Raw genomic sequence first — 16,259 nt, 5'->3', positions numbered from 1 at the left:
TGGGGTTGTTCAGCCTGGAGAAGAGAAGACTCTGGGGAGACTTTATAGTAGCCTTCCAGTACTTGGGGGACCTGTAGGAAAGATGGGGAGGGACTCTTGATCAGGGAGTGTAGTGATAGGATGAGGGGTAATGGCTTTAAACTGAAAGAGGGTAGATATATATTAAATAGAATGAAAAAATTCTTCATTGTGATAGTAATGAGGCATGGGAACAAGTTGCCCAGAGAAGCTGTGGCTGTCCCCTCCCTGGCAGTTTTCAAGGCCAGGTTCAACGGGGCTTTGAGCAATCTGGTCTAGTGGAAGGCATCCCTGCCCATGTCAGAGGGCTTGGAACTAGATGATCTTTAAGGGACCTTCCAACCCAAATCATTCTCTGATTACTGAAAAGATCAATAAAAGTGGTATCTTTAAATGCCCGTATGCAATGGGCCATATGAGCCCCAAACTTGTTGTCTGCCTGTGGGTAATCAGAGAAAACTCATTAGGAAAGTGGGGATAAGTGTCTCGTCACAGCTACAAAAGCTGGCCACGTAATTGACCATGAAAACTCTTAAATTATATATCTGACTGAAAGAGGGAGTGCTGATCAAGAGGTTTCAACATGGACTGAAAATAAGGTAGTATTAAATACGTCTGTAAGATTTGTTTCCTCTGTACTTGGGGGAAGATGCCTCACTTACTTTGAAAATTAGAAATCCAAAGCTTTTAGGTGGTTTCTGGATTTTGATTGCATTTTCTCTGTCAACATATTTCATGTCTATTACTATCAGTGCTGTGTAGGTCATGACACAAAAACAGCAGGGAAGGAAACCTATCCTATGAAAAGTGCTGAGAGACAAAATGTTATTTTGATCAGAGGCCTTAGACAATGTGTGTTCTGCCCCACAAAGGTGTGCTCACATCTGCCAGAACATGTGCAAACAAAAGTAGACCAAAACATAATTGCTGGAGGTGATTTGCTCATCACAGTATTTTTTTTGTTATTGCAAAAATGTCCCATTCTCTCCTGAACTGAAATCAGAACATTTTCTTCTCTATTTTCTTGATTGACAGAGAGCAAGTAAGTGATCAGAATGCTGATATCTAGAATGACCAGGAGTCTAAGTCACCCAGCAGTCATCTAGGAAATGGGTAACCTGGCTTCTATTTTTATTTTAAACCTTGTTCTACTGGAACTGAAATGAAAATACCCATTGGTTATAGCTTCACTTTTACATATCTTGGACTTATTTTTCTCCCTATTCATTAGCTTGTTTAGAACCTGAAGTCAATGGGAATTTCAATGGTGACTTCAGTGGGAGCAGTGTCAGATCATTAAACCTCAATACTTTTGAAAGTATCTTTTAAAAGGTATCCAAAAAGGAGCCATGGGAGAAAAACTAAATGAAGTGATTTTACCTTACGTCAAAGCTCAGGAAAAAAAAAAAAAAAAAAAAAAAAAATCTGCTCTTTTTCTTCTTTAAATGCAGCATCATGTATAGCCTGAAGGTAATATTTTAGAAAGTCAGAGAACTAAAATCCTGCTTTGTGATTGTGTTTGGTATGATATCAATGCCGGGTCTAATCGATGCCATGCTTACAGGAGCTCTGTTACTTGTTTAATTAATTTGGTGATGTCTGGTGCTCTCCATACCTGACTTGCTTTCTTCCAGTCCAGATTTTCTGAAAATCTTTCATTTATTTTTTTTTTACTTAAATCATTCTTGCTCCCTATAGTTTACCCCTTTTCTTCTAGCACGGTGCCAGCTTGTATAGCTGTCCTAATATTTATCCCTCGGTTCTTTGCACCTCCCACTTCCTACTGCTCTTCCACTTGCACACCACAATCATTATTAACCATCTCCCTTCAGCTGGCTTTTGTTCTAATAATAACTTTGTCATATATACTTAAATTGTTCCCGATTATATCTTATTCCCCATACCATTTGCAACTTCTGTAGGTTTTTTCTCTCTGTATGTAGTGGTTCCAAGAGCCCTTGCCTCTTATCTATTGCTTCTTCCCGATGGGAAGAGTTGATGCCTTCATGCAGTTGAAGACCTCAATGCATTATTCTGCTGCCTCAACCACCCAGCTTTGTAAAGAATATGAAAAGCTACGTTGAAAAATCTTCCTGCCAAGTGTTTTACATGCCAGAGGCTGAGCAGCGACTTTGACAGAGGAAGAACAGGGAGGTCAGAGTTCATGTGACAGTGACAGGGCTAGAGGGGGAGTTAAGTTTTAGTCTGACCTTGCACTGTTTGGGATCTCCTGGGAGAAAGGAACGCCTCTTGCTGCCAGTGTTCACTAGTTTTCTGTTGAATGGACTCACTGGTTTCCCGTTGCATGTCCAAAGGAAAGAGAGGAAGGCAAAAGCACACAATTGCTTCGCCCGTTCCGCCTTAGCAGTAACACTGACATGGGCCTAAGGAGGGCAGGCAGCCAGCCAGATTTGTAGCTTCATTTCCCTTCTGCCCTGTGCTGCAGATTTATTTATGCAAGTGCTTTTTGAAGCAGCAGCCCATCACCTTTAAGTGCTTCCTTGATCACCCACTGATTTCTCTAGCCTGTCTTTTCTCAATAGTTAGAGCAGCATTAGAACTGTGAGTGATTTATAAAGAAAGAAAATGCTAATGGAGAGACAAATACAGATGGAGGTACTGGGCCTATTTTCTCCCTTCACAAACAAAAGGTCAAGCATACAGTATCAGTCTGAATAACCTTCAGATAAGGAAAACCACTAGCTGGGAAAGCAAAAAATAATGCCTTAAAAATACTGCCTTGACATCACCTTACAAAATCATGACTAATAGGCCTAACTTCTGAATTTCTATTATGTCATACCTGAAGGAAGAAGTCCTAATTCCTCAGAATCAGCTGAGGGCTTGTCAGCCTAAAAGAATTTACTGCCTATAAGAATTTCTACAAATTGTAATGGTTGGCCTAATAAAACCTTACCTCTTCTTATATACCTTGTCTAACACTCCACATATATGCGGTAGTGGTTGCAGAAAGGTATATGGGTGTACAGAGGTGTGTGTAAAAGGCATACTATCTTAGAAAGCCTGCAGAATGCTATTTGCTTTATAAAACTCTGCAGAGATTTGCAATGGGTGTTGGTAAAAAACAGCCTGTTGGTGTAGGTGCAGCACTGTAGTCAGTTACCCAAATGTTGGCATCTTGTCTGGATGCAAACCAGGAGACTCCATTTTTTTGATTACATTACAGATTTCTCACCAGAAACACCTACCTGTGAATGCAAGACATCCTGCCTGATCTGGGCCTAGGACACTGCCTCCTGCTAAATTGGTGGTTAATAAATATTAGTTGGTTTACTTTTGCTATTGAATGCCCATTAGTCCTGTTCATTTGTGCTTCCTCTGCTGACAAGTACCAGGAATAATCCCTGTCAGAGACATTTCTCAGCCAGTTCAAAAACTGGATTAAAATAAGTTATAAGCATTTATGGAACTTAAAACAGAACCTTCCTTTGGATTTCTGAAATTATGACATAATTTTCCTCTGAGAATCTGCTTTTCTAAGAGCAATCATGGAGTTTGAGTCAGTGACAGAAAGAAAACACCACACCAGTGTGACACAACAGCAACAATATTTCTAGATGATTGATGAGAAAAGCACTTTCTGGAGGTAATTTTGGCAGGTGCCTGTTAATCCTGTTCTCCAGCTGCCAATATGACTCATAAACTTGCCAGCAAGAAGGGACCTCAAGTGGCCACCCACTCCCTCCTCAGAAACAGGCTTAAATTTACACTTTGACCAGACTAAACAAAGTGTGCACGGCCTGCTTTTACATCCTCCCACTGAAGGGGATTCTCTTAGCAGCCTCTTCAGTTTTATTTCTCATGTTCAACTTAAATCTTCTTTGCTGCCAAATTACCGAACAGGCATAGTCGGCAGTTGTTCTGTCTTTGTAATGACTTTTTACTTATTTGAAGACTGGTATCTTGTCCCACATTTATCCTGCTTTTTCCAACCTGTATAAACCAAATTCTTCAAATGCATACACAGGCTGTGTTGATTATCTTCTGATAATTTTATTGCTATTTTCTGGGCTATCACATTCTTTTTTAAAATGGACACATTATTCCAGGCAACAATTTCTCAGGACAAATGAAAGAGAATAGATGTTTCCTCTGTCTTCTGAATGATAAACTTACAGTAACAGTCCCATGATTACAATGTTCAATATGTAAATGTTGCTCTAGCACACTCCTTTCCCCATCTCAGTCTTAAGAAATATCTTTTCTTAAGAAATATCTTTCTATAGTTTCATCCTAGAATAAAACAAAATCTTAACTTGCACCCAGCAGGCCTATTTTCAAATCTGTTGGGAAACTCCAGTTAGGTCTTCGTTACACTTACAGTCTTTGTGAAAATTACAGTAATTCTCAAAGTGTCATGGGAGAAATTCTGTGTTGTAGGATTTTAAAAAAAGCTCTGTTACCATTCTTTGGCTTGTTCAACAAAAGGCAAGGATACTGGACTCTTTGTCATCAAGAGCAGCAGATCTCATCCCATGATGAAAATGTGGCTTGTAAAGTCAATATTGGTAGCTCTCAGGGCACAACCTGTGTCACCAAGAAGGTGAACATCCATGCCTTTAAGGACCAGATATGGAGGAAGGTAAATAGTGAGCAATGATGGCCAGTAAGAGATGTGACATCCAAAAGTGGGTGTAAATTGCCAACCCTCTTCTAGTCCTCTGAGAGAGAAAGTTTTATGTACAAAGTGTTGCATATCTATCTCTCTTCTCCACTGGGAGAGGAGACTGATGCAGAACAGCAGGATTTTTCTTAAGGTAACTGAGTTTATTCACACTCCAACTATTAATTGAGAGACTGTCAGTCGAACTGGCACTCATGCAGTTTCAGTCAGAATAGCAAGGGAGAAGTCCTGCTCAAGGTACTGACTTGTGTTAAAGAGGTTGAGTTAAAGATTAAGACAAAGAACAAACTATCCTGAGGCTGTTCTTGTGAACCTGTGTTGAAGCTTGTGTTGAAAAAATTCAATAACCTAACATTTCCTCAAAGATGAAGAGTGTCTTCACACAGGAAAATGCTCTTGGGAAGGTGGAGGCACTAGCACAACCTCTTGCTTGTTTCTATTACTGTTTCAGAAATCAGGATTATTCCCTGGATCAGCTCCGTGGAGAACGGATACCAAGAAAGAGACCAATTTTCCACTGTATCTATCGAATCTGACGCAAGGCCATGGGCTTTTATATGAAGTACTTTAATTGCTTCCTAAGTGTGACCCCAGGATCTGGTTAGATGCCATTTTGCCTGCTACAGTCAAGTCTTTTGAACAGCTTGATTTTCTCTATCTGGACAGACAGTGAACGTTACTGTTTTGTTGAAACTGTAATGAGGATGGACTTGTCTTTTGAGAGGCTTTTGTTGAGTAGAAGCTATATTCCTACTTTCCTTTTATTCTGCAGCAAACTCATTACTGTGGCATGGGCCACAAAGTAATGTGTTATCCCTTTCATCCTATTCTTTGTCTCGTTAAGACAAAGTTCTATCTCTTTGTTATTATTTCTTCTTTTTGGTCTATGTAATTTATACCCAGGCCCTTGCAATGTCCTGTTTCTCAGAACATATTGGAAATCAACAGCCAGAGCCACAATCTTGGGCAAAAACCCAGGTCCCATCATCCACCACCAGGCCCAAAAGAATCTTTGTTTGCTAGCTTCACCCAAGGCTATGTTTAATATTGCTTCCTGCTGTTCAGTTACTTGATTCTGTTTTTTCTGACTTTCTTTCTCAAACAGTGACCAGCTCTTTCACCATTTATTGCTCTGGCTCTGACAAGCCCTAACTCATATGTCTTGGACTTCCTATTGACTAAATATTTCCATCTCTGTCTTTGTAGAGGGTCACTTTTTTCTACTTAGCTAGTAAGAAATATGCTTAGAAAACTTATTAGCTTTAATGAGCTCTGCCATTATCTATAGGTCAAAGACCCGTAGTAACTTCTCCATATCTGAACAAGCTTCACGTGACCATTGATGCCAGAGACTTGCCTACCTGACAGCAATATTTGAGGAAGTCAAGAATGAAGCCACAAGCAGGTGGAACAAAATCAGTGTCTATTAACATTTAAAATTATTTGGGGTACTTAGAACCCTTCCTGGAAATGATAGGGTTAATTTATATTCCACATGTCAATAATTTATTATTTACTATAATCAGTATTCATATTAACCTATAAAAACCAAAACTGTGCTAGCCAGCATGTTTTAAAACATATGCAATTTCCCTGCCCTAAGGAGGGTATGTAAAATCCATGCAAGGTAAATTTCATGTAAAAACAAGGTCAGACTAGGCCAGAAGTTTTCAATTTCAGAGAAACTCTGTATTTCACACTGGCAACAAAGATGTTTTTCCAAGTTTCTTGTAAGCAACACAAACAGCATTAAATAAATATGTTTTATTAAATAGCGAAGAAATGGAGTATTCCTTTCTGAAGAGGGGCTTGAGAAATTGTGTGTACATGGTAGGGGGTGTTTTTTTCCACATTTTTCAAGGTGTTAAAAACAAGGATAGACAGACAGACAGATGGAACCTTGCCTTGATAAAAGGGTGCAAGTACATAAATCAAACATTTTGTGTGAAGCAAAAAGCTTCTCCTTCACAAGGAGATGCTGCTCAGTTTGGCACTGTAGAGGAAATTACACAAACCATTGCCCATAGAAAACATGGCATAATGAACAAAATTTGTCTTGAATTATTTATTTTTAGTGATTTATTTTATCTCCTCTATCTTGCAAGGCCTGGAAATTGTTCTTGATGAGAGCTTTTTGAGTGTCTGAGTCTCAAATTAAAACAACACATTAACGTCTTCTATACAGTATAGAGGTAGGAAGATTAGAGTGGAGTGCTTAGAAATGCACTGGATTTGACACTTTCCACTAATGGGACCACTAGTGTGTACCACTTTAATTTACTGCCTTAAAATATATCCATAAGATACAGTATTCTTGGATGTATGATGACTGAATAAAATTTAATAGATACACAAGTGGCAGAGCAGAACTAATCCTTTCCAAGGTACCAGCTCTGTCATAAACTGTATTTATTTTGGAATCTGATTAAAAACATGTCTTGCAGCATTAGCAAGACCTTAGAGAGAGGAAAATCAAATGTAGTGTGGGCCATAAGAGATTTAAAATGGCCAGATCATCTATAATTGGAGTAATTTTTTTTCTTATTATTGAGGAAGCATTTTTTTTTTTCTTTTTGTATCAGAGCTAGTTATCCTTTTAATATGCTTGTAGAGCCAAGCCTTCCTGTCTGTGAATAACAAAGAAGCCATCCTCCTGAGTGTGTCTGTGCTGGGCTTTACATACCAGAGATGATGATGATGGTGATGATGAGTGATCTTCAGTCCAAAATGCCACCACACCTTAATATATGATTGTGTCGGTACAGCTTGTTTATATGCTCATAGCCCATACCAAATGCCACATCAAGCTTAGCTCTTAGTGAAAGGGGATTTAAGAAACCTGTGCCATGAGTTAAGAACCTACCTTAGTGAAGAGCTACCAGGTCTAATGAGGGGTAAAGATGACTACAAAAAAGCAAGGAAAACTCATTATTCATTTGAGCCCTTAGTCTAGCTACAGTGCTCTAGTCTATTGCCAATCCGATGGATGGAATGAAGACTCAAACTGAGATCTGTGCTCTCCAGATTCCCTTCCAGATATTTCACAATAAATCACTAAATACTGTCTTGCTATTTCCGTATTTTTCTGCATATCAGACTACATTAGAGAACTATCTCATAAAGGAGAAGAGGATAGGGAAAGTAACACAAGCCACTTATATTTGCTTTTGAATGAAGAACATTTACCAGTATCAAGGGGTGGTACTCCAAGCTTTGGCTACATCAGGCTGGAACTCTTGGATGAAAATACTGTATAAAATTAGTGAAGATGAGAAAAGCCACAGAGACAGATTCAATGAAGTGATTATACTGAATTATTGCTCATACACGGCATACTGTGAAATAGTGAAAGAGAACAAATCTAGGTCTAAACTTACCTTGAATATGGCAAGCAGTCCAGTCAATGTAGTCCAGGCTAAATTCCTATACTACCATGCCTAAATAGTCCATATGGGATATTTCCTTAGACATTTCCTTCACTTCTCCTTCTACACCTTGCAGAAGAATTCAGAAGAAAGGCTGAGACCATCTTTTTGACAACAGACACAGGAAGGTAACTATAGGGGCCAACAGAAAGCTTATTCCTGCACAAGAGGCCCAAACAAATCTGCTTCTATAATTTCAGTCACTGTTTTCTTCTATATGTTTCTTGTTATTACTGTAAGTCCATACACACAAAGTAAGTTGCTGATGTTCTGTAACAGAGAACTACCAAACGCTGAGATTTTTCCCCTTGTTTTTTTTTTTTGTTGTTGTTGTTGTTGGTTGGTTGGGTTTTTTTTATTGAAAGAAATATCTTTTTCAGTAAAAAATATTTTGCATGGGAAAATGTCTATTATTTCAAGAACTTGAAATCCCATCTGCAGAAAAGACGTTTCAATTGATTCTTTTTATCTGATAAGGTATTTAGGAAGTAGAAAATTACATCCAGAATATAAAATGGGGCCAGACCTTAGACTGAGGCTGTGTCCTGACTAGGTTACACAAGCACAGGGTTTAAAGCAGAAGATCTGTGTGTAGTCTGTAAATCATGCATCTAAGAGAGCTTAAACAAAACATTCATGCTTCCTTAAAAGAGCTACAAAAGTCCAATGGAAGTCTAAGGAAAAGCAGGAGGGTTTGCTTCCTTACAGAACCCACCATCCCAGGGAAGACACCCTGCAATCAAAGATTTACCTCCTTTTTTTAAAGCTTGCAATTCCTGTTTATCCCCTCTCTAGGGAGGGAGGTTGATCTTGGGTGAGGTTTATTCTCTGTGCAGCACTACACATTGATTCAGAGACAGAAGCCTGCTATAAGATTTTCTCAAATATTTGAATTTCCATTTTGCTGAGGAAACTTATAATGAATGTAAATGGAATTGCACCTCCAACATAAATTACTTTTAAATCCATCCCTCCAACATACCCTATCTCCCACAGCATAAGAGGGCAGAGCAGAAACATAGGATCCTGAGCCAGGTCTGTCTTATGTATCTCAATTTTGTGTTTTTAAGATTTATGAACCTAGGAGCAACCAAAATCTTCAGGGACTTTCTCTTCGTGTCTCACAGACACTGAAATGCTTTATCTTCATCTGGTCTTTCCTACTTACCTCACCTAAGTCTGTGGAAGAAATAGAGGATCTTGTGGGGGAACAGCCAATTTTTTACATCAAAATCTTCATTATCAGAAGAGGAAGTCTTCACTCCTTCTCTGTGTTGTAGAGAAACAATCTGTCCCCTTAGCCACCACCCTGTCAGGCACTGCTTTGTGCTTAATATACTGCATATATCGAGTAGGACATTCTAATTTCAGCTTCGGCAGTAGAAAAGGAGTTCCTGCCCATAAAAACCACATGCAATAGCTTGCCAAACTCTTAGTGGGAAACCAGTCAGACTGCAAGACGCAATAGTAAGCTTCCCGCAAAAAATATCTGATTACGTAATGGATTGTTGTATTAAAAATTAAATAAGGCTTGAAATATACAGCAATTTGCAGACACTAGGGAGTGCGCCTAATAAAGAGAGTGCATTAGCTGCTTCTGCTTTTTGAAATCCAGTCTATAAATACTGTAACATCTTCCTATTTACTTCAGTGTGGGAGGACCAGATATTGTGAACCTGCTTGTTAAAATCAGCACTGAGTTCAGTTTGACTGACATTTTTTTAGCTATGCCTTGGTATTACTATTGGTCTAACCAGCATCTGATGATTGCCATTCATGTCCCTGAGGACACTGTACTTTGTGCATGCTCTCAGTGCAGCATCAACATAGAACTCAGTCCTTCCAGGAAAAGTAACAAGGCCTGAGCAGGATCCCAACCTCTCCCAGGGGCCATGCAGCAGTTCATGGGACTCAGTTGTGTTACAGTAGCTTGGCAGTGGTTATGCTAATGCTTGCATTAACCCTCCAAGCATAGTTAATACAAATCAGATATTTCTCAAAGTTAGATGGAGCTGCTTTCCAATGCAAGTTGGGAACACAAAGGCATTTAAAAAAGATCCCACTTGGTATCACCATCTACATCTTATGGTTCCCAAACACACTTAAAAATCAGGCTCTTGGGGGCACAGTTCTTACTGAAAGTCATACATTGACATTAGGTGAGATATAAATTAACAAGGACCCGATTTAAAGAAGGCCCTCCATGTTCACTTTTCATGGAATAATTATTTATTGGCAAGGTGAGAGGGGGAGAAGGAGTCAATAGATATGTTGCCAGAGAACTGATCTTCAGGATGAAGTTCCAGTCCTTCTCGCAGTAGCACAAAAGGGAACAGCCTTACCAAGGAAGGCTGAGATTGCCTTGGTTTGTGTCCAAGCCTGGAGGCCGGGATGCCCACTGGGATGTGGGCATCCACTTCCCTCTGGGAGCAGAAGGCTTTGACCCAAGAGTGGGCTCTCCCCATGAGTCCACCTGTTAAAAGGAGGCATTGCCACAGGCAGTGCCCTCCAGGGACCTCTGCCTGCACTGGCAGATGCCCCACAACAGCAATCAGAAAGAGCGTGGACTCAGCCAGACGGTTTGCGCTAAATAACCAGACACAGAGGATGTGTAAAGATCAGAGAGGGACCGACATTCTCACACCTAGCTACAGTAGCATGGGATCAAAAATTTTTAGGGCACTGTCATGTCATTTGGCGATATGCTTCCACAGCATTGCTCTTCTCCAACCATGCAAAACAAGTTATCAGTCCACCACTTTTCAGGGTACTTTGCCCTTTTGTTTTTCTAAAGCTGCATGGGAAGTGGTAGGTAAATGAATGTGTCTCAGAGAAGTTAAATGAAACGACTGTGCATTGGGTTTGTGCAGTTTCCTTCCTGTCACATTCAAACACATCAGCAGCCCAGTCCAAGCACACACTGGGCTAGGTTAGCAAGCTCATCAGGCATGCTATCCTCGCCTTCTGACTTCCTCTTGGAAATAAAAACTGTGGTCCTAATGAGAATTAATTAGGGCTGGGGGTGGAGAGGGGGGATCCATCGTGTTTTTGTTTGTATTGTTTGTTTTCTGTAAACCCATGGAGGGGAAAAAAAATCATATTACTTCTCCATGCAATATAGTAAACGTAATAAAAAATGAACACATGGTAATTAGCTTCTCCATTAAGTATACCAAGCATAGACAATAGCAATCGTGCAGTGCTGATTACAGACATTATCCTTGCCTGGATTATTTTTTTTTCCACCATTCAATCAACACTGCTAAATAGAAACTTCAGTGTTCAATATTATAAGACACTAGCTGGCAGTTATACAAAGATGCCTTACACAATGTCATCTGGCTGCTTGCCTGATTCTCATATTACCTTCCTGTCTTGCCTTATACGCTAATACGCATGGCTGATTAGAAGAAAAATGCAGAAGCTGCTTCCTTCTCTTCTTGCTTTTTTCTCCAGCTTCATGCCTTGAGAGAAAAAAGGAATCACATTTGCTAATTTCACCAGCAGTGCTTAACCTGGGAACAGAACAATTGCCTTTCAATTCCGCATTAGTTATAATTCATACACAAACACTGCCTTGCACCAAACTAATTGGGCAGTCTTTGATTCCACTCTGAGAGAAATGTTGATTACTGTTGTACAGGATTCCTCTAGTAGCCTCAGTAAATAGAGTCTTCCATGGAGTTCAAAATAAACATTTTTGGGTGTTGTACAGTATCCAGGGGTTAGATGTCTGGAAACAGGATTTCAGACTGAAAGTCCCAGAAGCTCAAATGACTCTGGAAAATGTCTAGGAACTCCTTAAGTAACTGGGTTTGGGTGGATTTGCTGATATCAGCAGACCCCTTAAGGAGTCACAGTACAGTTTATGCCAGTTTCTTCTGGAGGATAAGGTTTCTCGCAGGAGGAATATTTTTCATATGCTGAAAAAAAATTCTTTCTTTTGCATTCTTGTTTGCACATATCTGTTTAACTCTTTGATTTCTTATGGTAAAACTATACCAAGGCAGGTGTTATACATCCAAGTTTCTCTGACAAGCCTTTATTTTCCCCCAGATATTTTAGCTAGGCTGAATTTGAAATCTAGTCAGGTGTCCAGGATTTCCAGATGTCTAGCAGCTATGTCTGAGCTACTTCTATGTATCTGAATATCCTGGGTCAGTGGGCATACATATGGACACACTTTATAGCAGAATAATCAGTGCCTAGGATGTCTCAGACAGATGTCCAGGTGCAAGTCATCTTCAAAGCAAACATATCACAGGTCCTATAATTCCTGGTGATAGTACACTCTCAGGGAACCTTTCAGGAAATGCATGAGGAAAAATGTGGGACCTTTATGTTAGAGATAGGAATCTTTTGACATTCTTAATTGATATAGCTATGTATAGGTACAGATCAAAATCTACAGGCTGAAATCTTATCTTCCAATTTAGCAACCAGCTCTGGAAACACACTAGTTTGTGAAAATGTCGGTCCTGTCACAAATGATCCAACATATGTAGGGCAGCTGGCCCTGTGTTGGACAGGGTCTCTTCTCTGAGGATTGGACACTAAACACTGCGACCAGTCAGCAACAGAAAGCTTAAAAAAAAATTTTCCCAATTTATTTCATCACCATAACAATATGCCTAGAATTACTCTAAGAATTTAAAGGTGGACCTTCAAATTGACACATGCATATATAAATGCATGCATATATATTTTATATATATTCATATATAAAAAATTCTATATCAATCTATGTTGGTATACATTAAAATGTGTGCATGTTGCACAGATGGGAGAAACTTTACGCTACCTACAAACCTTCTCTCTTTCTAGCTTTGTGACTGCTATACGTGAGCTTATGCAAATGGTACAATATATAGGCAAAGAAAAGGACTAGAAACTAAGCACTAGGTGAATGGAGATTCTCCTTGAAATATCTGTTTCTTCAAAATATGTGCCTATGAAAGTAAGTTTTCTGTGTCCAGAAGGTGAGGTCTAGGACTTCCAAGCACCACAGCAGACAGTTTCAGCTTCTGCTTTAGCATGCATTCAATGGCATGGAAAAGTTGGGCTCGGGATGCCTGTGTTCATCTGTGATGGCCCAGGGATCCTAGGCAGGAATTGCTCAGGTTTGACTTGACACAGGAGATATGAACAGCTGCAATTACACCCCTAATCAAAGGGGGTGGCAGCAGCTCACAGCCCAACAGTATCATACACCTCTGAAGAGTATTTTAAATATCAGAAAAACTTTGTGGAGTATTTATGATTAAAACTCAGCTAAGCAAGTCTGTTTTGGCAGAAGCATATTCCTTCGATAAGTTGCCTGCCAGTCAATGTGTATACAGAGTGCAGTTTCACTGCTGTTACTCTTCACACATTATGATTGGGAAAAAAAAAAAAAAAAAAAAAAAAAAAAAAAGGCAAGTCAAATGCTGCATTTAAAAATATATTTTAAAATTTCTCCCAATTATATACTTATTTCTTAATCATATCTACACTTCAGAGAGTGACACAAAACCCTGCATGGACAACAGTGTCTGGACTTGTTTTGTTCTTGTGAGCTTAGCAATAAGCAGGACCTCAAAAAACCCACCTGCCTTCTGCTATTAGAAGACAAACAGTTCAGTGCTTAGATAAAGAGAGCTTTAAGGGATCCAATCTGCTGTGTCAGTCACCAAGTGCTGGTTATTTTCTTAAGAAGAGATTGAAGATAGGCTGGGGAAAGGAAAACTCATTATAGAAAACAAGGTTCACACTACAGTTATGAAATAGGCTTTTTTACTAATCTCTACTCACTTTCCTCAGCAGCTCTCTTTCTTGAAATGACTGCAGGCACTGACCAGGAGTTCAGTCTGGACCTCCTTGTGGATAGTTTTCAGAATCTGGAGAGTATATATTAAATACAAGGCCACTTAACTAGATGACCTCTTAACCCAGCATGTGAAAAGCTACCGATGTCACTTAAGAATGCTTCAGTCTTCAAACACAGCCCCACTCCACCAGAGAAGATAATCAAATACCCAGCTTTGATTGTGACATATGAATGTGTGAGCATATTCCTGCAGAGGAAATACCTGGTGCTAAAGTGTTCTTAAATTCAGAAAAAAAATCTAGAACTGTGGTGAGTGAGCTAAAGTGACAGTTTTTTTTTTTTTCCTTTTCTAAAAGCACAGTATAACAAACTATTTAAACAAATCATATATTATCCCTCTGTATGTGTAGAGCATAAATAAATAAAAGAACATGTTCACAGAGACTGTGCTCTGAACTGCATTTCTATCCTCTAGGCCCTCAGCACTGGTCAGAACCATTTCCACAAGAGGTCTCACACTATGTTCCTCCTGGCTTCTCCACCACTGCCACCGCTCACATCTTCTTGCATATAGTCACCTACAAGGCTAGAGAGTAAAACACCCCTCATACATCACCAACCCTTCCAAAAATACTCTAAAAAAGTGTATTTTGAAGGTCAGCTGTCACATCCCTCAAATTCCATAGGCAGCTGAATTCATGGCACACTGTCCAGCATCCAGGTTTTGATGCTGCTGAATAAGCAGAGTTACTGTTCCAGCTATCTACATTGACTTACTGTGATTTAGGTGTCTTGTAGGTTCTTGCTTTAGAGTCTTGGGTTTTAGTTCTTTCAATGTAACAGGAAAAGAAAGAGAAAAAAAGAAAAAAAAAAAATTTCTCCTAACTTGATCTTTCCATGACCTCAAATGATTTTTAATTGTGCTTTCCTCTGCAAATTGTTACACCTAGAGCAAATTTCTTCAAAAAGCGTTTTAAATGTGCATCATTATTTACTTCAGTAATGCATTTTGAAGCTTCCTGCAGTCTTTTCATGGTAAAATATCCTGCTATTGTACATCTTACAGTAATCTTATTAAGTGATTTGCACCTTTGATTTCTTAAGTCAACACATGGTGTAATATGACAGCGAATTACATCTGACCTTCTCTGTTCCCTCAAAACCACATTTCAACATAGAGATATATGAAATTTACAGTACATATCTTTTACTTTAAAATGTGGTCACAAGAAGCTGAAGGTTGCCAGTATTACATATTTTATCTGCAGAGCAGCTGGTAAATGCATGAATACCCAGATTGTTAACAGACATTTTTCTTCTCCCTATTTTCAAGCTAAAATAGCGTTATAGCTTATAAACTACAACCAAATAAGGCAATGAACTCAGATAATGCCCAGGGAGGATGATAGAAACGATATCTTGGCACAAATTAAGCACAGTCATTTAGGATCTGTAATAAAATGTGGCGTTTTGCCAGTTTGCCAGCCATTAAATTAAAGGTCATTTAAGCTGTGATCAAGATTTTTTTGTTTGCTTTAAAGAAATAAAGAACTGCTTTGAATTCTTGAGCTTAAATCGTTAGAAGACACTTGTCTGTGTTAAAAGAGGTTATTTTTTTACTAAGCTGGCATGGGTACTTCAGCCTGACAAACTGTTTTCACACTGTGAAGCAGATTCTTTTGGACAAAGTTTAACACAAGGCTCTAATGTATCAGACCAGAGACAAAAATGCAGTGAGGTAGTGCCATGGGATAACACTGAAATATTAGTGAGGAGGAAAGCTAAGTGCTGGCAGCCTCAGTGCATTAGGCTGGGGTTTTATGAACATCTGGGTGGACTGAAGGGCTCCTGACACTGAAAAGGAGAGCACTCCAAGCCATTTTTACACCTGCCCTTTAACAAGTTTTTGTCCTGTGTTCTGTGCTTTGGGTTGGTGGAGCAGAGGCTACCTCAGCTGTGAGCACAGCTGCCCGACTCTTCTTCACCCTAGACCCAGGCTTAGGTTACACCAGTAAAGGAGCCATCCCCTATGCAGGCAGAGCCAGAATCCACCCATTTTGTCACTTTTCCTCCCTGTCCCAGCACGCTCTGAACATAGGCAATTGATGGGAGAAGGGACATAAGGACAGTAATTCTAGCTCTGTGCCAGGCAGGAACTTCACTCCCAGAGAAATGGAGTAAACACAATGTTTATAACAGGAAGATGCAGTGCTACAGCTGGTAACAATAAAAAAGGTTTCACTGTATGAAAAGATCAAGTTTTACATCTGTATCTAAATCAGGTTGGTTTAAATGCTAATGCCTTCAGTTCTGTGACACATTTTCCCCTTAGTTTAATATTGCCTTGGTAGTGTGACCTTCAGTT

Source organism: Athene noctua, chromosome 4 (genome assembly GCF_965140245.1).
Source record: "Athene noctua chromosome 4, bAthNoc1.hap1.1, whole genome shotgun sequence".
Taxonomy (NCBI): Eukaryota; Metazoa; Chordata; class Aves; order Strigiformes; family Strigidae; genus Athene; species Athene noctua.
This window is presented reverse-complemented; position numbering follows the sequence as displayed.